The sequence below is a fragment of the Dermacentor silvarum genome, chromosome 4 (assembly GCF_013339745.2).
Source record: "Dermacentor silvarum isolate Dsil-2018 chromosome 4, BIME_Dsil_1.4, whole genome shotgun sequence".
Classification (NCBI taxonomy): domain Eukaryota; kingdom Metazoa; phylum Arthropoda; class Arachnida; order Ixodida; family Ixodidae; genus Dermacentor; species Dermacentor silvarum.
Window position 1 is genome coordinate 195,633,334 of NC_051157.2, and position 25,690 is coordinate 195,659,023.

Consider the following 25,690-nt stretch of genomic DNA (forward strand, 5'->3'; position numbering starts at 1 on the left):
CAGTTTGGCCGATATATACTCAGCCGCCATCCAGAGGTATCTCGTAGACTACCGAAGGCAATGCACAGAAAAGGCTTGGCGTGCATCTTTGTGCACGCAGGCATGATCCTTTGAGAGGCAACACGGGCGCAAAGCCTCGTCAGCTTATTAGGCACGGAGAAAACCACAGGCACGTCGTGCTGATTCGCAACCTTTTTAGGTTGTGTGAGACTTTGTGCATATACGGCAGAACTTGCGGTCTTTTTTCTTTGCTACTGACCGGGCCCTCTGCTGAACGGTAAGAACGGTGGCTCTTCAATGCCCTTCAACCTCTGGAGCAGTATCTCAGACACACTGACAATGCCCGAAGTAGGGAAGCCGGCTTCAACCAGCCGCGATTCTTTCAAGTGAAAGCTCTCTCCCCCCAAAAAAATCGCGTGTTTATTTGACTTCATGAGCGCAGACCACGGTGTAAGAAATATACTTCAAGGGTTGACATTCCGCCCAACGGCGCGACCAGATCTTGTTCGGCGCAAAACCGGCGGACGTGCCGGTGGGACGAGCGTTCGTTGAAACGCTACCATGGAATGGCCTAGGTTACAGCTCGGCCCATCAGCCCCTGAGCCATAGCTGCATGGGAGACGCTGCGGATCAGGGGCCGATGGGGCGTGGCTATAACCAACACGATCTGTGCGCGCTCTCTGCCGCGGCGGGTGGCGAGTGTCAACACCTGAAGTACATTTCTTACACCGTGGCGCAGACCGAAGACAAATCGTCGCTATAGCACTGTTGACAAGTTTTGAATTCGCGGAATCGAATGGCAGTAAATCGTTTCGTACTCAGGGGATATATTGCCAGCAAACATGTCACTCGCCTAGGGCCATACTGATATCGAAAAACTGCAGGTGCATGTTCAAAGCTAGTTCATGGGTAAAGGGTTAAACCCTTTCCTTGGTATCTGAACAAGGATAAAACTGGGTCTATATCATGAGACATATTCACAGAGTTAGAACGTTTTAAAACCACACGCAAATTGTCAACGTACCTAAAAAAGTCGCAGTTTCGCCTGGAAGGCAAAACATCCCTTGCGCTAGCCAATTTGTAGAGCTATACGGAGTAAGGATAGTAGTTTTATCGGCTGTATAAACGTGGACACATTTGCTTACTTACTGAATTAACAAGCACGGTATCACTACGCACAAGCATACACTCGACGATCCCACTCGACGAGCGCACACAACCGCTGTCAAAATGCTGGCGTGAGCAAGCGCAGCCGCAGCAGCGAGCGAAGGTGGGGTCTATCGCTTTAACGGAAACTGAGCGGCGAAAGCACAGCGCATACAAAGCTATGCGCCGTCTTCAGATCGCTTTCATGATACGCAGCCTCTCAAAGTACAAGTGCGCATTTGCGAGCAGAGTAGAATAAAGCCCCTCTATAGTATAAAAAGTAGAGCCAACCGCTTCCCTCCTCCTCCGTTGCACTGTCGCGCTCGGCGCGGCCAGCGCGATCGAGGCGCGGTCTTGACAGTGGCTCAAGTCGACCCAGTGGCTCATTTTGACCGTGACAGTGGCTCATGTCGACCCATTATCTGCCGTAGCAGATAATGGCTAACACGGTACGAGAGGAAATCCGCGGTAAACTTCCATCGCGCCCTGGGGAGAAGTTTTTGAGGCGCCATTTTGCTTCGTGAGTCAGTAACTGGCCTGAATAATGCGGTTTTGTGAAGTAGCAACGCGACGATGCGAGACGACGCAAATACCAAGTGTGCAGCAAGAGTTTCCCTACTAAAAAATCCTATTTAAATTCAAACAGGGTTATACAGGTTTAAACGGGTTTTAACGGGGTCCTGTTTGGCAACATACAGGTGTAAACAGGACCCGTTTACACACAAACAGGTCTGAACGGGGTCCTGTTTGGCTTGCAAATAGGTTTAAACGGGACCCTCCCACACAGAAATAGGTCTAAACAGGGGCCCCGTTTAGCGAACAAACAGGTTCATACTGGGCACTGGCACCAAACAGGGGCCTATTTGGCCCGCAGGCAGGTTTTAACAGGAATCTCCGACACAGAAATGGGTCTAAACAGGGGACCCGTTTGGTAGTTAAACCAGTTAAACTGGCTCATACTGGTCCCACTGGCACCAAAAAGGTCTACATGTAGCTGTCATGCTCGATTTAATGCTTGTTTATTTACGGTAAAATTCGATTTGAAATGGCTACACACGAGCGAGCGCTCCGCAACACCCCAACGACAGCCGCTTCGCGTCGGCGCCGGGGCACAACCAACGGCGCTGCCAAACACAGAGAAAAAAAAAGAAAGAAAAGGTTAATAAATAACAAGAAAAAAAACAAATAAGCCAAAGCAGGATTTGAACCCGCGTACCGCAGATCCCAAAGCAAGCGTCGTAACCACTCGGCCACATAGCCCGCAAATCTAGCGATTGCTGTCCTCACTATTGAAAGGAACGTGGCTGGAACCCGCCGTATAAGACGCATAATATCGAAATACTACCACAGAACACCCATACAAATACCACATACTACGCCGTCACGATACATGCGGTCACCAAAGGGCCGAAAGTGGGCAAAAGCACGAAAGCATGGTCGCTTTCGGTGCCCACAGGAGGCGCTGCCACTGCCCCAGGGGCATGACCGTGCTGTTGCTGCCTGTTGCTGTGCGTGCGCGCTGCATTGAGGCAGGTCCATGTGGATGTTTAATCGTGTGTACGCTGTGCCGAGAGAAAATGTCGTGCCCCTTGTGTGCTTTGATGATCACCTTACCCCTGGGACCGCGTAACGTAGCTCGCAGTACCTTTCGCGTGGTTCGCCGATGTCGATTATCGTAGCTATGGCCCGCTTGCGCTTTCTTTGTTCCCGGCCTCTGATAATATCGCATCGGATCACAGTGCACGGAAGAATTTGTTGAGCTATTACGTGCTGTAGTTCATCCGCAATTCAACAGTGTTTACGTCGGAAGGATCGTCGTGCAGTCGACGCCGCGACCTGACATGAAGGAGCGTTTTCCGACTACGCCTAGAAAGGTAAGTCCGGCGCTTGCGCGCAGTTTTGTAGTCAATGGTTCGTGAAGTGTGAATTGTTATACGGATCACGAGATGATTAGTAAAGCGACCACAATGATAAATGTGTTTTTCGAATGTTCGTTCATGTCGCAGTGCACATTTAGCGAACAGTCTCACAAAAAATGTCCTGAAACGTATTGGACGTTGCCAGGAGCTTTATCATGTATTTGCTTTCTGCTATAACGTATGCTAACGGTGATTGTTTGACCTGAATGGTAAAGAAAAAAATCAAGCAGGGAGAGTTACTGCTTGTGTACGTAATTTCTGTATAGGTATTTCTAGAAGTACAGCCTTCCGCATTTGTAACTATATTGCGCGAGCGTCGATCATGGGCCATTTTAGCGCCTTCAACGGCGATACTTAGCGAGACCGACAAAAGTAAGCAGAGGCGCATAAAGCACTCTCCAGCGCAAGCGTCATCTGCTAAGCTGCTATTCTCAGCACGACGCACACCCATTTCATAGTATGCTGGTGCGATATAGTTAAAAATGCGGGAGGCTGTACGTCAGCTAACGGCTGCGCGAGATGGTACTAGATTGTTGTGTCTGACGCATGGCCAGATTTAGCTTGTATGCGAATTCTACTACATATAGTGTCGCCAGACAGGCTGTATTTCTTGTGTTGGGTGTCCTGTGTGTTTTCTTGTGCTTGTAAATGTTTATTTCAGAGAAGCCGAGATTACAACAGCCGTGTTTCTTTTTCATCGAATTTTTTTTTCTGCTGAAAAATAGGGCGCTTGTTCTTGTAATTTCCAGTGCATCGTCCTTCGAGACAATGCTTTGTTCCACCGCATAAAGAAATTCGATTTTGGAACACTTTTCATGTGCTAAGGAATTTTCTTCGTAGTACAATTCACATTTCACTTCCTACAGATGTGCATTTGTGTGAAGCTTTTGATAGTAGATTTATGTTTGCTGCAGTTTCATTTCATGTTAAATAACCGCTTGTGGTGTAACAATCAGATGTTTGCACAACCAGATGCAGCTTCGTGTAGTTTGGTTGTGTGAGACTTTTCAGAATGTAACATGATCTTGTTAACTTGCAAGCTTGCAGTTTCAGCAGGGATTACAGTAAATTGAACATTTCTTATTGTTTAGGGATGTCAAGATTTCGTGAACCAGAGGCATCTCTACACCGCATAGGAACCTAAGACATTTCTGCAGCCGGAACAGCACGGCAAATCATCTGATCTGCATGCTGCGACAAGGTGTGTACAAAATGGTCCCTGCCACTTACACAAGCTGTTAGTTTTGTTGGTATAATTCATACCTGTCAACTCTCCTGAATTTTTCGTATTTTTCGTGATCTCTAACGAGCATACCAGAGGGGGCACTTGCTTTAGGCCAGTTTGTTCAGATAAACTTCTTAAACAGGCTAAATCAGCAGCAGCAAGAACACTGCAAATGTGCTCTGGTGATATAAAACAGTGTTGTCAGTTCTGGTGTTTCAGTTCGCTGCTGCTTTGTGTGCTGTTAAATAATGGTTAATTATGTGTGTATCAATGCAACAGTGTGGGTGCTGAGAGGAAGCTTTAAAAAAATGTGTGCTACCTCGCCAATAAAAAATTTTTGTCTGCAGAATTTTTACAAAATATAACGTTCACAGGTTGGCATGTATGACATAATGTACAGCACTGTTGCTATGAATATGCTATATTCATAACTTGCAGTTTCGGTCTACTTGAATTGCATATTTTGAATCTGGCCTACCTTCAGTTTAATCAATTCATTTAAGTAGCCTCCTCTGAGTTAAATGTAATTGGAGGCTATTGTAGAAATGCATGATGTGCTCCCTACTGACTGCATTGTGGCAATTTTTTAGGGACCATCTTGTGAGGCATGCATATCCTTTCATGTCTTGCTATGATTTGCCCAACAAAAGCAGCAGGGCTTTGGTTACCTTTGTTATTACGCATTCTTGTAGACTTCCGTTTCTCTCTCTTCTAACATGTGTGCATGCGCAAATTCTGTGTTAATTATATTTCTGTAAGTTGACCTAATTGTGTATTACATTTTTTAAAATTTGGGGGGGAGCGGGGTTATTGATTCCCATAATACTAGGGAGAACGGGACCTCAGACCAAAAGGCCACAAAAGGTGGCTTAAAGTGTTCGAAGCTCAGAATTTAACATTCTGTCTCCTAAAGCACTACCAGTATGAAACTGTTTCTAATTGCTTTGTTTTTATAAGCTAGCTGCCCGATTTGCAGCCACATTGTGAGAGAGGTTTTTTTCTTCTTTTGTTTGAGTTCTTTTGTTGAATGTTCTCCTTTTTAGTTCAGAAATTTTTTCCTACCACCTCACGCAATACTCCCACTGGAGCCTATGAGATATGTTTATAAATAAATAAGCAAATTCCTGAGGCATGCAACAAACCATGCAAATCAGTCCCTAAAAAGCCATAAAGAGGATCTATTATTTTCAGCAGCTGCCTCAGTCGTACTGTGCTCACTGGCGCACTGACAAAAACCATTGCAGCAGCAAAGCACTACTCTAAACATTTCCCTTTCAACATTTTTAACTCTCATATGCTGTCTTCTCCAAATCGTGTTGAGTGCATCTGGAATGTTTCGGCAATTGTTTTTACCTCAACCATTATGCAAAGCAATCATGCAAAGGTTCAGCTTGTTGACTGTTGCTTATTTATACCTAGCCTGATCTCTGGAGTTGACTGTATGCTTTCTTTTTTTTGCATACCTGCCATGGTTGCTTAGTGGCTATGGTGTTGAGCTTCTAAGCACGAGGTCTCGGGATGAAATCGTGACCATGGCGGCTGCCTTTTCAAGGGGGTGAAATGCGAAAACACCTGTGTACTTGGATTTAGGCGCACGTTAAAGAACCCCAGGTGGTCCAAATTATTCCGGAGTCCCTCACTACGGCGTGCTTCATGATCAGACTGGTTCTGGCATGTAAAACCCCATAATGTAATTTAAATTTTTTACACAAGAACTAAGGTGGCTTTTAATGATGCCACCTTTTCACATTACTGCATAACCACAAGTTTGTCGAAATAATTGAACAAATGTCATCAGTATTCTGTAAAAGCAAACTTGTCTTGTACAGCAGCTCGAATAAGCCATTTTCAGTGCAATAGCAGGCTTAGGATGTTGCCAGAAAATTGTGTCGCATAAGGATGTGCTGCATCAGAAGGCACGTTTCTTGTTCATTGTATTCATTCTAGCATTATCTCATCTCTATGTTCCTTTCAATGGTATTCACTGTGCACACATACTAAAGAGATAAGGAACATCCACAGTGCACGCATACCAAGGAAGTCACAGTCAGACAGAGAGCGATAGAGCACAGCACGCTTTCACTCTCTGTCTGTCGCTTATTTCCCTCACATGTGTTCATTGTGAGCACCACCAAAATGAAGTTACCGACTTGCCCAAGCTTCAACTCTTGTGCTTGGTGTTTTTTGTCTACAAAATGCCCATAAGCAAGTCATAGTGGTGGTGATTTTCGCATGTATGGAAAAGGCTTATTCAATTCCAGAACAGCTTCATTTGTTCTAGGCATAGTAAAGAACTTGCTAGTGTTTATTTTAAAGGCTGAATTGGTAGGAAACTATTGTGGTATTCCTAATGGCACCCTTTTGCATTAAGTTTGTGCAGATGCTTGAAGCTTGTACTATGTTGATGAAAATAGAGTTGAAGCTATAGAAGCATATTTGTCAAAATGTAGTGAATGCTTCCCAGTAGAAATCCAGAGTTATGCTTCTTGGGACACTTATTGGTTAGCCTTATCGGGTAATGCGATTAGCCTTATCGATGCTATAATGTTGCAGGGTCTGCAGGATGGCCAGCGTTACAAAAAAATTAACATCATTGTAAGAATACATGTTCTGCAATAATATTAGGATTGGCCCCCCCAAGTGACAACGCTTGCTTACACTATATCTGGGATAAACCAGGTTTACTCAGCCAGACAGCCATCCGTGCATGAGGGGGGGGGGGGCGGCAAAAAGGGGCTTTCGAGTAATCTTCTTCAAGTAGATGGCTCATACATCAGATCTTTCTTACTGTGCATGCTATGTTGCTCAAAGTCAAGTTAGCTATGGGTACAATGTCTACATTTTATTACTGTTTATGCCTAATGAAGGTTGCTTTGTTCACAGTGTCACTTTCTATATTGTTTCTCTTATGGCACTAAGCTCACTTGTTTTAATGCTGCTATAGGTATGGCTCGGCCTGGTGATGAAGTGTAAGCAGAACATGCTATGCTGCGAATTGGTGCCAATCTTCACATCCGAGTTGTTCCCACGACAGTCAAGCACTACTGTGATTTGCTTCATTGGCAAGGTAATATACTATGGTGAGCTTGCACCTCAATATTGGTATTGAAAAATATGTCAAGTAAAAGACACAAGAGTTGGCCTTTATGACAGATACACTCATGTTCTTTTTTTAAAGAGCTCTTTTAGCACTGTTCTTTATGGGCATGTTTTCAGAGGATGCTTATACTCCTTTATTACAAACTGCCATGGAGCTAGTTTGTGTGTTAAACTAACACTCTTTCACTAAGAAAAAGTCCAGTTTTTACTCGCACAGCGATATGGTGCCAAGGACGAAAGGGGTGGAATAGATCAATCTGAATGCATGTTGCTCACACAAATACAAAAAGGGCGCATGGCATGGCTAGCGCGATTTGTTTTACATTGATGATAAGCAGTCTCAATGTCTAATAATTCTATTGATAGGGAGCTAACACACTGGTTCCCCGTCATTTGAATAAGGAAAGATTCACATATCTCTGAAGCACTCTGGTCCTTATATTTTGCCACAATCAAGTGGTTTTTAAATATGGGTGCACATTGCACTGAGAGCAGTGCAATACTAATGTCAACTGACCCACACATCAAGTTTGCGTGGTTACGCAGCCTGTCATTTATACATTTGGCTTGTTTAGCCAATGTAGCATCTACTGCACAATAATGGTATGTGATAGACACTGCACCTGTGTACTCTACATGCATTTTTTTGCATTCTTTTTTTTCACAGGTAGTGATGCATGCCTTTTCATTATTTATGTGCCTACACAACAAGCCAAGCTTGTTCTGGGCCGAGAAAGAATTCTAGGAAAAGCCTACGTGCTGCAACTTTTCTCGGAACGAAACTAGCTTGGCTCGTTGGGTTGGGTTAAATGGTTCGATGGGTTTTGGAGCCCATACGGGTTCTTTGCTCACACTAAGACACATAAGCTTGTAGGCTGTGCTTCTGTAATTTGTACAGCTCACTGACAGTGCAGGTGCGGGCCTCATCTTCACAAAGAAGCTGACTGACTGCACCTTCCACGGAGCAGGTGACTCGGGTTGAGTGAGGCACCAGTGTTGGTGTTCGTTCCCTTGTGCAAAACAGCAGCTTTAGGTTCATTGTAGTTGTAGGAAGACAAGTTACACATAACTTCCATGGTTTGAGTGAGCGCATTTCTCGTGGGGCATCAAGCTTTTTTTTTTTTGCAACTGTCTGCATGGGTGCTTCAGTAGCATTGGTGTGAAGTTGGCATAGAGTTGTGCATTCAAGAACTTCTGAACAATGACCTGCTGTAGTTAGCGCTGTGAAGATTGCATCGCCTACCAAGCCTTTGGTTTTCTGTTGGTGTACTTGTAATCGTGCTGTCAGTAATTTCTGGCTTGCCGAATTATCTTGAGGCCCCACACTGACGCTATCTATGTCTTCAAGTGCAGACTTTTTAGGATAAGGTTCTTCGGTTTGCAAATGTCGTTGTAGGAAAGGTGGCACTTACAGGTGCCTATTCTAGACATTATTGAAACAAGCCAGCGAATCTTGGTTACGTCTTGTCCATAGTGTATAGCAGTTAGTCAAGGGTTGAGAAAATTGCTCTCAGTGGTAGCATGCTGGCAGTAACTTGGTCATTGAGCACATGCTCATCATCATGTTACCTGATTAGATGAATTTTCGTTGAAGCTTTGACAAAATTGCCTACAGAAGTTATGGATAACACATTTTAGCCAAGGCACATTGGTTAGTCTTACTCGTGTCCAGATTAGAAATCTATAAGTGCCACCTTTCCTTCAACCAGACTTACAAAGCTAAGAACCTTGTCCTGAAAAGTCGGCACTTTAAGACATCAGTAGCGTCAGTGTGGAGCCTCCGGATAATTCGGCCAGCCGGGCAGAAATTACTAATAGCAAGAGTTCAAGAATGCTGACAGAAAATCAAGGGCTTGAAAACTGACACATTTGCAAGATGCCAACTAGAGCAGCTCTATGTCCACTTCATAGCGACGCTAAGGGACCACCTGTGCAAACTGTCGCAAGAAAGCTTGACATATTAAAACAAAAAAAGCCTGTTTAAACCAAGAAGTTAACTTCAGCTTGTCTTCCTGCAAGCCCACTAAACCTGAAACTGCCATTTTGTGCAAAGGACTGAACTTCGACACTGCAGGATACTTCACGATATCTTGGCGAGAGTAACCTGCACCGTGGAACATGCCTGCAGTCAGCTCCTTCTGAAGTAAAAGAAAAGGTCCACGTGGCGTAGCTGCCATGGTGTAACCCTGGAATCTGTTTCTGCTCCGCAACTTGAGCTTCTTTTTTTCAGTGACCACAATTGCATTATTATGAAACGGAATGCATTAACAGGTTCAAACTCAGGTTAATGTTTTTATCTGCATGACTTTGTGGCCAAAAACTGATGAAAGGAGGCGCAATGCGACTATTGAACCTGTCCAGGGGACAGGGACGTCAAGAAGTTTTAAATCCATTTGCATAGGCTAACAATCGCAAGGCAAACTGCTGCTATTCCGTGAAAAAGTACCATGCACTTCTTACTTCAAGGAATAGTGCCAATCTTTTTCAGCTGTAGTTAGCACCATGTGTGTACACTGCACATATAATTTGAGTTAAATGTAAGGAAGGTATTGCAGAATAGGCCTTTTATAACTAATGGCCATAATTTTGGCATTAGTAGATCTTTGCTCAGACCATCTGACAATTTCTTGAAAGTATGAAATTTTTGTTTATGTAGCTGCTGTCAGCATATTCTATATTATCATTTGGTCTTATGCATATACTGTTTGCTCTAAAAAATTAAATTCTTGAGTTTCACATGCTAAAACCACGATATGATTATGAGGCATGCTGTAGTAGGGGACTCCGGATTATCCCTTGAACCCTTGTTAACTCAAACTCTGATATCTGAACATATCAGTTAAGTCGAAAATTTTTTCGTGGCTCAGTATCGACTTTATGTATATTTGACTTCTTATCTAGCAATGCTTCTGTGCTGTGCTCCGGGTATCTCGAAATCTTGACTGCAACACTGTAGGGAAAATGTTATCACCCAAAGGTTTCCATACGTTGTACGCAGCTGCGATATCTCCAAAAGTTGCAAGATCGCAAGTTTGTAGCAAATTCTGCTTCATTCCATGCCACTCTTGTCATCCACTGTTCACGACCGGCAGAGATCTCATTGGTAATCCGGGCAGAGTGTTTCTCTGACCCCTGACAAAATGCAATGAGCATGATAAGGCCTCCCGCTTTTTAACTATATTACATGAGAACACTATAATATGGTTGTGCATCATCCTGAACGGGACATCGCATTAGACGACTTTTGCACAGGATAGTGCTTGGTGCACCTGAGAGTTCTATATGTCTTGCTGATTATTGCGCTTAGAGGTGCTAAAATGATGCGGGATGGACTGCTCGCACAATATGGATAAAAATGCGGGAGGCTGTACACCTGAGCACCACAACATACATGCTCATGTGTACGCATAGAGTTGTCAGCTTGCTTATTTCCTGTGCTCTGTGTTTCTGTGTGGATCTGCTCGCTAGGCCATACCGTGTGCTGCGCCGAATGTTTGGCACGTTATTGGTATTTTTTTCATTAACAAGTTCAGGGCCATGATCTTGTAGCAATGCGTTGTCTGATGCCATTTCTAATCGTGCTTCGTCAGTTGTCATAGTGACACTGTGCCTACGTTATCAGTACGGGTTTGATGGAACATCGTATAACGGCGCTGTGTGAGAACGGATCACAGAAAGAATGCACAGAGGACAATCGCCGAACTTCAGCTGAGGTTTACAGCAGAAAAATTACACAAGCAGCAGTTTCTGCGCAGAAACATTGGACAAAATACCGCCATGGCGCACATTGTGTCGGCGCGATCACAACAGATGGTCATGTCATACAACTCTACGGAACATCCTGATTTGCGCAAGATCAAAGACACATTTGTACTACACGTTATACAATCAAGTTACGCTCTTCAAGCCCGCCAACTTGGAAACCTTTTGCAAATATATCTCTTCTCTTTTTGACAAATTAAGTGATGCGGTGCTAATGCAACCTTCTCCTTCCTTTTTTCGTGTGAAATGCCTCAAGCAATTCTCTCTCTTTTTGATCCTTAAAACTTCCTAGTATACAAGTGTCGTCGTACACTGGAGTGCAAGGACACCTTTTGCAATGGTCAGCCGAGTGACCCCCTGCTACGAAAGCCTGCACGGATGCTCGATGCTCCCTCAAATGGTCATTAAAACATCTACCAGTTTGGCTGACATAACACCTGCCACAAGAGAGCGGGTTGTGGTAAACCACCTCCGTCTGGCAGCGTACGAAGCCCTTAGCATGCTGTTTCGCACACTTATGTGAAGTGCGTGCACTGTTCACTGCACGGCAAATTCACCCCAGTTTTTCTGAGCGGAGAACACTATGGGAAGGCCGCACTTTCCGGCCACTTTCTTCAAGTGGTGGGAGAGGTTGTGCAAATAAGGCACCATTAACAGCTTCCTTGACCATTCTTTATCGGCTCCCCTGCTCCCCACACCAGACCTTACTTCACCAAATAGGCTTTCAACAACAGAAGCGATTGTTTCACCAGGGAAACCCACCTGCTTGAGCCTCTTGGTTTGCACTCCGAGCTTTCTGATGCTCGCATCACCATTCAAGCGCGGATCTGATACTGTTCAATGCGATGTCTCTCTTAACAAGTTTTGAGTTCCAATAGTCCCATAGTCTCCTCCGCTCGGAAAAACTGGCACGAATGTGCTATGCTGTGAACAGTGCACGCACTTCACAAAAGAGTGCAAAACAGCATGTTAAGGGCTTCGTACGCTGCGAGACAGAGGTGGTTTACCACATACCGCTCTCCTGTGTCAGTTATGTCAGCCAAACTGGTAGATGCGTTAATGACCATTTGAGGGAGCATCGAGCATCCGTGCAGGCTTTTGTAGCGGGGGGGTCGCTTGGCTGACCATTGCAAAGGTGTATTTGCACTCCAGTGTACGACGACACTTGTATACTTGGAAGTTTTAAGGATCAAAGAGAGAGAGAATTGTTTGGGGCATTTCATATAAAAAAGAATGGAGAAAGTTGCATTAACATCGCGTCATTTAATTTATCAAAAAGAAAAGACATATATTTGCAAGAAAAGGTTTTCAATTTCGCGGGTTTGAAGAGCGTAAATTGATGATGGGGTATAACGTGTAGTAGAAATCTCTTTAATCTTGTGCAGATGAGAACGTTTGTAGTGCTGTATGACATGATGACTTTCTGTTATGATCGCGCTGACAATGTGCGCCATGGTGGTGTTTTGTCCAATGTTTCTGTGCAGGAACTGCTGCAGTAAACCTCAGTTGAAGCTCGGCGATTGTCCTCAGTGCACTCTTTCTATGTCCCGTCCTCACATGCACCGTTATAACATGTTCCATCAAATCCATACTGACAACATGGGCACAGTGTCACTATGACAACTGACGAAGCACTATTAGAAACGGCATCAGAAAATGCATTGCTACAAGATCGTGGCCCTGAACTTGTTAATGAAGAAAGTACCAATAACATACCAAACATTCGGCACAGCCCGTGGCATGGCCTAGCACGCAGGTCCACACAGAAACACAGAGCACAGGAAATAAGCAAGCTGACAACTCTATGCATACACATGAACATGCATGTTTTGGAGGCCAGGTGTACAGCCTCCCCCATTTCTAGCTATATCGTGCGAGCGTCCATCACGCGTCATTTTAGTGCCTTTAAGGGACAATAATCAGTGAGACCGGCAGAACTACTCAGGTGCACCAAGCACCCTCCTGTGCAAGAGTCGTCTAAGGTGATGTTCCCTTCAGGACGACGCACGACCATATTATAGTGTTCTCGTGCAATATAGTTAAAAAGCAGGAGGCGGTACCTTCTCATGCTCATTGCACTTTGTCAGGGGTCAGAGGAACACTCTGTCCGGATTACCAATGAGATCGTGGCGTAGAAAGAAGCAGAATTTACTACAAACACCATCATAACATGTTCCATCAAGCCAGCAACCAACTAGCCCATCTAAGTCTCATAATTATCAGTATGGGATAAATCAGCCAAACACGGATGCTAAAGCCACTATTCCACAACGGTATTTACTTTGCTGGCAGAAAGGTAGCTTCCAAGTAATTTATTAGCGTGACGTGTCCATGCTGCTTTTTAAATGTGTATTTTATGCTTGTACTACTTCTGTTGCTTCAATACTATTGTTAATCGAATAAGTAATGTCTTTTTGATTATAACACTTGTTTCAGTGGCCCGCTAATTGTGACAGTTTATTCTACCACAGTAATGCATGTTCCCTTAGAATCATAGCCAAATTGCCTGAAACCAGTTACCTTTGAATGAGATTTGTTAGTATCTCCTATATTCTGAATGCTTACCCATTCTTATCTGTGTGAACATACGCAAAACTGCTTTTGCCTTTGTGTGAACCTGTTGCATAAGTGAAAAGAAATTGTTGGCTTTTCTTTACTTTTTCAGGTGCCCTGCAAGCTCTCACCAAAGCAACACATTCCACTGGTTTTCTGTCAGAGTACCATTATAGAATTTCGAATAAACTATGCTTGTCAGATGTGCGACATGCCCCGTCTTAAAATCAGAGCGCTTCAGTAATAATGTTTGAATGGGTGTACATAAAAACACACGTAAAGTATACTTATGTCTTTCTTTTACAAGTCCTCTTCACCCGACGTTTTTCCAACTTAAAATTACGCTTTGCTGTACATTTGTTTTATGCACAAACCATTACAGCAACACAACACTGCAGTAAAATGAGTACAAATGATAAAGCATGCAGTAAACCTGCAAGAATTACATTTGCATACTTGTAGTACATATGAAAATGAGCTACCGATCTTTTTCAGGTTGCATACTCTTATAGGTTATACATGTCAAGCGCACTCATAGGTCACACAAAACTCGTTCAAGGCTGATCTCAAATCCATAAGTGCACCAAATAGATTTAAAGAGTGACTTATGTTAAGTGACATCGGACCAGTCTAAAGAAACCTGGCTCAAATAGGGAAATAAATAGGTTCGAACAGGGTCAAACGGGGAGTGGACTAAACGGGGACAAACAGGTCTGGACTAAATGGGTTCAAACGGGGACAAACAGGTCTGGGCTAAATGGGTTCAAACGGGGACAAACAGGTCTGGGCTAAATGGGTTCAAACGGGGACAAACAGGTCTGGGCTAAATGGGTTCAAACGGGTTCCCGTTCCATAATCCTATTTGATGAAACCCGTTTGAAATCAAATAGGATTTTTTAGTAGGGTTGGGCTCGCCGGATGGCAAAAAAACCTTTTGACCTCGCCTTGTGGGTTGCGGCAACTGAAGGCGCAGCAGCATGCCATCACAACGAAGTTCTTGTCCCTAAGACGTTTGATCTGTCGCACAGGCCCGGGAATGGCGGTCGGAGCGCGCTGGAAAAAAAAAGAAATATATAAAAGCGCCACGCGTGCTTCCACGTGACACGGATTGGCCATTGGGGGAGCGTAGGAGGCTGGGGCGACAGGAGGCGGCGAGGAGGAAACGCCGGGGTGAGCGCGGTGGCGGCAAGATCTAAGAATGGCGCTACTTTTTATAGAGTGGCTTTAGAGCAGAAGGCGCATCCCCTCCCTCTCGCGTTGCCTTCCCGCTTTTCTCCTTTCGCTTGCGAGACTAAGTCGCCAGTTCCCCTTTCGCCGTTGGTGCCACAGCACGACGTCGCCCCCCCTCCCTCCTACCCATTCCCCCACGGCCTCGCGCGCGACGGTCGCGTTTGCTCGCCGCCGTGCGTTCACTCTCTGTGAAAGCGCGTGTCCATCTCGCGCTTTCAATCGCACATACGGCGCGCGGCGACGCTTTGTCGCCCTTCGACTTTACACGGAACCTCACGACGACGGCGACGACGACGGCAGAAATCCGATTTGATTGTCCATATAATTCCTATCGCAATAAAATCTTGAGGACAGTGTCCGTGTCTATCACACTCTCTAAAATACGGTCAATGCATGAATAAAAAAATGTTGCATCAAACAGGAGCGACACATGAGCCCATGCAAACCCCATGTTTTTGCACGAACAGTTCGTCATTAAATGGCATAAAGGTGCTGCCTAGGTAAAACTCTGAGTGACATATAATTGTCAATGGACAGGCCGGAAGATTTAATAAATTCTACGCCACCATGATCCTCAATACAATTTTTTGCGCAAGACAGAAGTTCATTATGCGGTGTGGAATAAAAGAGGTCATCTACGTCAATAGAGAATACGTAGGCAAAGTAACCTCTGCTACTAAGGAAATCAATGACTTGAGAGGAGTTCTTAGTGCAAAACGGATGAACAAAACAAAGCTTTTTTTAAGATTCTTGAACAACCAAAAAAAAAAATTGCGTAGCTTGCACTGGAGGCGCAATGCGGACAGCGGAGCTGATGGGCACCTGGCTAGTCGTGGCTTTTGGGCTACGCTAAGCATACCAATTGAGTCATCCCCAGCATTTTCCGGAATTTAATGATTATTGTCTGCAAGCGCAAGTTGGAATTAGCTGACGCAAAACAGGGGTAATTGGAGATCGCAGGGAGAGGCCTTCGTCCTGCACTGGACATAAATATAGGCTGATGATCATGATGATGATTCATTATCGATTGATTATCGATTAGCTATTGATTGGCTATCGATTGGCTATCCCAAGGTATTCGCGACGTATTTGGGCTTGGCTAAGCACTACCAAGTCATTCCCAGCATTTCCCGGCATTTATTGAATATGGATGGATTATCGATTATCTATTGATTGACGGTCGATTGGCTATCACAAGGTATTGGCCATGTATTTCGGCTGGGCAAATCACTACCAAGTCATCCCCAGCACTTCCCGGAATTTGTTGATTATTGATCGATTATGGATTGGCTATCGCACGGTACTGGCCACGTATTTGGGCTAGGCTAAGCACTACCAAGTCATCCCCAGCATATTTCGGAATTTATTGGTTATTGATCAATTATTGGCTAGCTATTGGTTCACCATTGATTGGCTATCGATGAGTGGCTAAGCTTAAGTAGTCCCAACCATGCTTAGCTATACTTTGCTTGCTTCAGCTTCGCTAGTTCACAGGGGTATGTGCCATTGCGCTTGGACCCTTTCTGCACTAGCGCCAGGATGGGCGCACATTTTTTCCGACGCATCACGGACTTAACAGCTCCGCTGTTAAAGCTGACTGACACAAAGCTGCCGGGTGCCGTGCTCGATTACAATAGATCTAAATGGCATATCGGGCTTATGCGTTTTTATCGTGAAGAACACTTCTATGCTAGTGCCCCTACATACGCTAACGGATTTTGCGAGGCGCTGCAAGTTCAGTTTCTTGCACATTGCTACAGAGCAACTTTTTACTTGGGATGCCGATGTTGGCGTGGAAGCAAAGTTTTTCCCAATGGCGTAAGATGACTTATACATGAAGAGTGAAGTAGGTGAAGTTGGTCTTGATGGCATGTCTTGTCGGTTAGAAAGGAGATAACCTTGTTTCTTTGCACTTTGTGTGTGTTTTTTGCACATGTAGTGCACTTGATTGTTGTGCGCATGTTAATCCTGTTTGTATAACGTATGGGTGTGTCTATGTAATAAATTAAGTTGCAAGTTGGCGCTCTTTCTGTCCCTTCTTCCCACTTAGTTTTGCTGCGCTAGAATCACATTTCGAGGAATGGGTACCCCAAGTATTTTATTAAGAGGACAACCAAGTTCTTGAATAATCAGAAGACCGACAGACAAGCCATCGGCGCTTCAGCATCGAGACAGAAGCCTGCTGCTGTCCCGTATATTGGAGGTGTGAGCGAAGCCCTATAGCTCGTGTTTTAAAGAAACGCCGTGTACAAATCGAGCGTGTGCCAGCAAGCAAGCTTAAGGTGGCAGTCTCACTCTGGCGGCACGAGCCCCCGTTTTCAGCACTTTTGGAGCAACCGTGGCGGCTCTTCTACTTAGGATATAAAGTTGTCGTATATACCATAAAAAAGTATAGTTCTTGCAGATTGAACTATATAATATAAAGAAATCGATTGATGTGATTTAGAAATATATGTTCAAGAACAAGCATGAGATACATGATTTTTGCGAACTATGTCTCAGTTGTGACCGTATTGGAAGAAACTACCGCATTTACTGCATTGCGGCTTGCTCTAGGACAGCTTTAGGACATATTTAGCTATTTCCTAGACGCAGCAAAATAATGTTGAATTTTTACTTTTTGGATAATTTGCTTTTGAAGATTGCCAAATATTGCAATCTTCTGTTGTAAACAGCCCGGCAACTACACGCTCAAGGAAGATAAATTTTAATTAACTTAGAGTGCAAAGAATTTCCATTTAGGACGCAAAATTTCATTCATGGACCTTTATTAGTTTTAAAAGGACACTGAATAGCAACCGGAAGTTCAGTTTTAATGGTAGATTATTCTATCACGATCGCAGACGGTTTGTTTGCGATCGTGATAGAATAATTACTGCGAACAGAGATTCAATAAGGGAGAAAATAGCGAAAAACTGAAGGATAGGTGCTGACGCCCCTTCGAATTTCCCGCACTACACGTTCGTGACGTCGGAGATCACAAACGCAGCCCGGCCGCGATTGGTCGAGAGCGATTTATCGCTGCTAATAAAACGCAAATTAAACACACTTTAAACGTACATAAACAGCACTTGCCAACTTCTTAAGCCGTTTAAAGCGAGGACATACAAGTTTAGCGCGAAATGAAATAAGTAATAAGAAAAAATGGCGTGGAGCTACATGCGGTTGTGATAGTTTTCGTAGTTTTGCTCCATGCATCATCGCGCGCGCCTGTTCCCCTCTACAGTGTTGCAGCGTCTGGTGGTGTTTGCGTGGCTCGAAACACGTTGACTTCGCGGGAAACAGCCAGAAAATGCCTCGTGTGTGTAGTGCTCAGGGCTGTATAAACGGCGCAAGGTGCTTGCTCAGGGCCAGCAGCAGTGTTGACCCGACTGTGTCCTTTTATGTGGTGCCGCGCGATGAGCCCCGGCGTTCGCAATAGCTCAGTGCTCTCCCGATGATAAAACGGCAAATTAACGAGAGAAACCCATGGTGTGCTCTCTGCATTTCTCGCCCTCGGATTATGTATATAATCCTGCCCTCGGAATGATCTTGGCGTGCCCCAGAGGCCAGTCCTTTCTCGGGCAGCTGTCCCATCGATGTCGCCTTCATCGAATACCCTACTGATGGCCCTGCAGTAGCAAAGTCGCGGCTCGGTGAGTGCTGAATGTCATTAAAAAAAGACACAAAAAAAACCATACCGACTACGCGTGCAACTTTCTACGCTTGTTCTGTCGGGAATATCGTCGACTGGTGGACCGGCCGCCTCACCTTCCATCGACAAAAACAAGGCTTCGCTTTCGGTCGGCGCGGCCGGCTGCTCACCGCGATCGCACGCGGAAACACCTACCGCGAGAGCACAGAGGATCATTTCGTGCTCCGTTTCACTGAAGTCGCTCAAATGCAGTCCTGCTTCCCTGGCGAGCTCTTCGTTACAAGGTTCGCGTCAGCAACGGTATCTATCGCGGCCACGGAACGCCTAAGCATAAGTCACAGCGGACGCAAACGCAGCGGCCATGCAGCCTATGGTGGAGCGAGCCGTTTACGCAAGCGGTGACGTATCATGGCGCCGTCTGATTAGCTGAGAGCAATGAAATCCATGACGACACTGCTTAAGCGCCGAGTCTGGGGTGAGGGAAATTGAGGAAGAGATATTTGGTCTTTGTTTACGAATTTCTCCGCTAATAACTCATATTTTTGCACCCAACAAAAACTGCATGCATTCCTGAAGGTCCCTGCTTTATTCCAGCCGAACTTCCTGTTTCTCTTTAGTGTCCCTTCAAACCGAAGCTTCGTAGCTTTAGTGCCTTGCCGCAAAAATGGGCAAAAGTAGAACTACAATTCTAAATATTGCTTACTTTCGGTCGTATTATTAGTAAAACTAATAAAGGTACGTGAATGAAATTTCGTGTCCTAAATGGAAATTCCTTGATCTCTAATGTATCGAAATATACCTTCCTTGAGCTTGTAGTTGCCGGGCTGTTTACAACAGAAGATTGCGATATTTGGCAATCTTCGAAAGCAAATTAGCAAAAAATAAAAAAAATTAAAAATTACTTTGCTGCGTCTAGGAAATAGATAAATATGTCCTAAAGCTACAGAGCAAGCCGCAATGAAGTAAATGCGGTAGTTTCTTCTAAATATGGTCACAACTGAGACACAGTTCGCAAAAACCATGTATCTCATTCTTGTTCTTGAACATTTATTTCTAAATCACAATAATCAATTTCTCTATATTTTATATCGTCACGCGCCTTGTGAGAGAACGGGCGACGCGACGTTTATTGAGGGTAGCGGCTACTGAAAAGCCCGGCGCTGGGAGCTGGCTACAGGAAAAACAAATCACAGCAACGGGCGCAGTCTCATGAAACAGAGAGGTTGCAAACAGTAGCGTAAGTAGAAAAATGAAAAAATAAATAATAATCACAAACGCGCAACATATGGTTTCATGCGCACAACGTGAACTATGTGAGGGCGAGGTTGTTGTCTACGCCGTGTTTGCGCCGCACTGTCTGGAACGACTTCGTAGTTCACGTCACGAATGCGGCGCAGCACTTTGTATGACCAAAATACCGGCTAATCAACTTCTCACAAAGGCCACGGTGGCGAACAGGGGTCCACACCCACACTTGGTCTCCGGGAGTGTAGCGCACTTGCCGGTGACGGATGCTATAGCGCCGTGCATCTGCGTGTTGCTGCTCACCGATGTGCAGCCGCGCGAGCTGGCGGGCTTCCTCAGCGCGCTCAGCAAATTCTTCGGCGCCAGTCGTTAGGTGCTCGGCGTCGTGACCCGGAAGCATAGCGTCCAGCATCGTCTGTACTTCGCGACCGTAAACGAGGCGAAATAGTGTGAACCGCGTCGTCTCTTGTACGACGGTATTATACGCGAAGGTCACGTAAGGCAAGATGCGATCCCATGTTTTGTGCCGGACGTCGATGTACATAGAGATCATGTCTGTCATGGTCTTGTTTAATCGCTCCGTAAGTCCATTGGACTGCGGATGGTAAGCAGTCGTCTTTCGATGCCTGGTGTTTCTCAATTGAAAAATTTTGTCCATGAGCTGTGCCGTGAACGCCGTTCCTTTGTCTGTGATAACAGTGGATGGGGCACCATGACGCAATACAATGTGACACATGAAGAACTGCGCTACCTCAAAAGCCGTGGCTCGTGGGAGCACCTCTGTCTCGGCATAACGGGTTAAATAGTCAGTGGCGACCATCACCCACTTGTTGCCATCGGTTTAAAGAGGACAAGGCCCAAGAATGTCCAAGCCGACTTGGCCCAGTGGCTTATGAGGTGGTGCGATGGGTTGCAATAACCCGGCGGGCTTCAGGGGTGGTGACTTTCGTCGCTGACATTCATGGCAGCCTTTAACATACCCTTTGACGCTTGCCACAAGTCCGGGCCAGTAATACATCTCGCGCACTCTAGCAAGCATTCGTGAGGAGCCGAGGTGGCCAGATGTAGGCTCGTCGTGGCAAGCGAAAAGAATATCGTCCCGCAAGTCTTTGGGAACTACTAGAAGGTAGGCTCGGTCATTCGGGTGGGCATTCTTCTTGTACAGCACATTGTCCCGTAGACAAAAGGACGTCAAGACGCGACGTAGATGGCATGGTATGGATGTTTGACGGCCCTCTAAGTGGTCCATGAAAGGTCGAATTTCAGCGTCGTCACGCTGCCATTTCACCAAGCCCGCCATAGTAATGGCAACCAGGAAGCCGTCGTCGTCCTCTGACTGTCGACTGAAAGATTCGGCGGGAGCACGCGACAACGTGCCGGCGTCTTTGTGCTTGCGGGCAGACTTAAAACTTATAGTGACGTCGAATTCCTATAGCCGCAAGTTCCACCGTGCCAGTCGCACTGAAGGATCGCGTATGTTCTCCAGCCAACATAGAGCATGGTGGTCTGTCACCACTTTGAAGGGACGGCCGTAGAGATAAGGGCGAAACTTCGTGATCGCCCAGACGACCGCGAGATACTCTTTTTCTGTAGTAGAAGAGTAGTTTGCCTCGGCACGGGACAGTGAGCGGCTACCATAAGCTATTACTCTTTCAAGGCCGTCTTGACGCTGGACGAGTACTGCGCCAAGGCCGATGTTACTGGCGTCAGTATGCACCTCGGTGTCAGCCTCTTCGTCAATATAGTGTGAATCTACAAGAATTAAGCTTTTTTATGGTATGTACGAGAACTTTATATCCTAAGTAGGAGAGCCTCCACGGATGCTCGAAAAGTACTGAAAACGGGAGGCTCGTGCCGCCGGAGTGGGACCGCCACCTTAAAGGTAACTTGATGAACGTGAAGCATCCTCTCCCTCGGGCACGTTTTCCTAGCGTGGTATACAAGATTCCATGCACCGATTGCGAATCGGTGTACGTTGGCCAAACTAAATTTTCCGGGGGCGTTTCGAGGAGCACAAGAATGATGTCGCGAATGGCCACAAAGTTACAAATGCCCTCGCAGAGCATGCCGAGAAGATGGGCCACGAGTGTGTTGCGACACCACGTACCCGAGCACATGAGGGTCGGACCCTCCCGCGTGTAGCCGTGCGCGGCTTAGCCGTGTCCGGGGAAAAGGGGATCCTGCGAGTTGAGCCGAAGCCGGGTGTTTGGACCTTTATGGCCCCTCGGCAGAGGCAACACACTCCTTTGGCCTCTGCTTCACGTAGACGGCACCCCCGGACTGCCCCACCCGGGGGAAATCGGTGGTCGCCTTTTCCTATCCCCCTCTCCAAACTTTTGCTTTCCTGTCTCCTTTCTTTTACTATCCTATCATCTCCTCTCTTCTGTTACTTCTACATTTTCATAGGTGGCTTGGGTTAACCCTGTGTATGTGCCCTCTCTTGGGTATTTTATATTGGGTTATAGCAGCAATGCACGGCTGGCGTCTGCAGCCTTACATGTTAAGTGCTGCCGCGTCCCCTAGTTGGGCTCCATGGTGGGTGGCCGCCATTGCCGCCGAAATAAACGAAAGTAATATGGGAACGCCTGCATTTCCCCGTTTACATGATCGTCACACTCACAAGAGGGGACGCACCGAAGAATTAATAAGCCTATTCAAACCGAGAGAAATCTTTTCCCGTTTCCAAGTTGTTCACAGCGAAAAAACATAAAAACCAGCTAGAACCGTATCACATTTTCTAGTCGCAAAAGGCCTGACTGAAGCCCTTGGCCCTGGTTATAAGGTTACCAAAATGGCGAGCGGGGACCTCCTCCTTGAGATCCGTGATAAAGAACAGCACAGTAAAATAAACAAGCTTGTGGCATTTGGCGACATACCTATTACCGTTTCACCACATCGGTCTATGAACACAGCACGTGGAGTAGTGTCTGATGCAGATCTCATCGACTTGTCCGAAACCGAACTATTGGAAGGCTGGAAAGAACAAAACGTAACAAACGTACAGCGCATCGTTATCAGAAGAGACAATAAAGAAATTCCCACAAAACACCTCATCCTGACCTTTGCCACTTGCGATCTGCCACAAACCATAGAGACCGGATATACGAAGATAGCTGTCAGGCCATACATTCCTAATACCAGAAGATGCTTCCAATGTCAAAGATTTGGCCACGGCTCGCAGAGCTGCCGTGGTAGACTGACATGTGCGAAATGTGGAACCCACGGTCACGCATCAGATAACTGTGAAGCGACACCGCACTGTGTAAACTGAGATGGTGAACATCCAGCTTACTCCAGATCCTGTCCCAACTGGAAAAAACAGAAAAATATTATCACTCTCAAAGTGCGTGAGAACATCTCGTTCAAGGAAGCACGTAAAAGGTGCTTGCCATTCCACAACACAACATATGCCGAGGCGACGCGTCAGGGGGCAGCGTCGCACCGGCTTCCGCCACCTGCCCGGCCTGCGCGCAGCGAGCCGCGGGCTGTGGCAGCCGCCCCTATGGTGGGAGCAGCCAAGGCTGCCTTGCCATCACCGAACTTGGCCACACCAGTGGCCTCTGCTAGCTCTGGCAGCAGCCAGGATAGCACGGAGGCTAAGGAAGTACCGTCAACCTCCGCACTGGTGGGGACAAAGGCTTCGTCTTCCGAGGCGAAGCCAAACCGACGTACTCATCGCTCGCTAGAGCGAGTGTCCAACGCCTCGCAAGAGGCAATGCTTTATCAGACCATTTGTGCAGGAAACTGGAGTGCCACAGGGCGGGGTGCTCAGTTGCACTCTCTTTATCATAAAAATGAGTTTTTTGCGTCTGTATATCCCAAGAAACATGTTTTATTGTACATACGTCGATGATGTACAGATAGGTTTCACCTCCTGCAATCTTGCAGTCTGTGAGCGGCAGATTCAACTTGGTCTGAACAAGGTGTCGAAGTGGGCAGACGAGAATGGGTTTAGCCTTAACCCACAAAAGACCACCTGCGTACTGTTCTCCCGAAAGAGGGGTCTGCACCCCGATCCTGATTGAGTGCTCGTAAAAACAGAACATAAATTTTTAGGTGTGATTCTAGATACAAAGCTTACATTTATAGCACATATACGGTATGTAAGAAACAAGTGCATGAAAACAATGAATATTCTAAAAGTGTTGTCACGCACCGCTTGGGGTAGTGACACAAAGTGTCTTTTGAATTTGCATAAGAGCCTCATACTCACAAGATTAGATTACGGCGCCATAGTGTACCATTCCGCAACGCCAAGCACCCTGAGGATGCTAGATCCTGTACACCATCTAGGCATCCGCCTAGCCACTGGTGCCTTCAGGACAAGTCCTGTGGCAAGCCTGTATGTAGAGGCGGACGTGTGGTCGCTTGACATTCAACGTTCATCCTTAAGCCTCACCTATTTCCTGAAAGCAAATTCAAACCCGGAACATCCGTCCTTCTCAACCGTAAATGATATGACCAGTGCTACACTCTTTAATAACCGGCCGACAGCAAGAGAACCCTTCTCATTGCGTGTAAGGAAAATTAGTGAAGAAATGGTCATCCCACTACTTGAAAATACTTTAATGGCCCCAACAAAGCCAGTGCCACCGTGGCAGTGGCAAGTCATAGAGTGTGATACTTCGTTTGTAGAAGTCACAAAAGACGCTCCAGAGGCACATATCCGGATGCATTTTCTAGAAATCCAGTTCAAAGTACTCTTCATGCGCTCAGTTTTACACTGACGCTTCCAAGTCACATGCAGGGGTATCTTATGCAGTAGTCGGCCCATCGTTCTCCGGGTCCGATGTACTGCGCCCGGAAACAAGCATTTTTACGGCTGAGGCCTATGCAATTTTATCGGCTGTGAAGAGTATAGGCAAATCGAAACTCAAAAGATCAATAATATTTACAGACTCCCTAAGCGTCGTAAAAGCCATCATGACTCTACATAGACACACAAACCCTGTACTTAATGAACTCTATTCTGCTCTGTGCAAGGCATACATGTCTAACCAGCATATTATTATATGCTGGGTGCCTGGCCATAGAGGCATCGAGGGCAATGTTCTGGCTGATCAAATGGCCACATCAACTACATCGCGAGCCCTTAACCCTACCGCTTCTATCCCTGCCAGCGATCTCAAGCCCTACTTGAGAAAGAAACTTCGACGCCACTGGCAGCGCTTGTGGGATGCCGAAACGAACAATAAGCTCCACTTAGTTAAGCCACAGATAGGTCCCTGGCATCCCGTTACGAAAATACGAAGAACAAATGTCCTATTCTCTTGTCTGAGAATAGGACATAGATACGGCACCCACAATTTCCTCTTAACTGGAAATGACCTGCCAACCTGTGGTAGATGTGGAGAGAGGCTTACCGTGCTCCACGTCCTCGTGGAGTGCAGGGAAGCCGAAACAGAGAGAAAAAGGCACTTTCCCCTAGCGTACCGGTACTGTCTCCCACTCCATCCCGCTATGTTTCTGGGCGACAAACCTCTCTTTAGCACTAAAGCGGTCGTGGATTTTCTGAGCGATGTAGTATTGCATGTTATTTGCCCAATAGTTTCGTAGCGCATCCTCTCTCCAGAGGATGTCGCCGCTATAGTAGTTTTGCATAGCACGCGCCTCCAGGCCCTTGCGTTTCAAAGGGTCTGTCAAGGCAGTAGTGCTGTTTGAAAAGTTTATCAATGATAAATTTTCGTTTATCTTCATTATCTTGCAATTTGTTCTTTCGTGTTCATAGTGCACCTCATTAGCCATTGCCATAATTTTATTACATATATATTTTACGCATTTTACAGCGATTGTTTTTTAGGCCCTTTTACAGCCACGACACATCTACCTTTCACAATTCATTGCTCCATTGTCAACTCATGAACACACTGGCCTGGC

General features: G+C 45.9%; 1 long non-coding RNA gene across 1 annotated transcript; it reads left to right on the forward strand.

Annotated features, from left to right (window-relative positions):
* The first annotated feature begins 2,681 nt into the window (after window positions 1-2,681).
* On the forward strand, window positions 2,682-14,099 carry LOC125944890 (uncharacterized). Its single transcript, XR_007466583.1, has 4 exons — window positions 2,682-3,020; window positions 4,157-4,266; window positions 7,235-7,357; window positions 13,817-14,099. It is a non-coding gene; the product is annotated as an uncharacterized LOC125944890 (long non-coding RNA).
* Window positions 14,100-25,690: the final 11,591 nt, after the last annotated feature.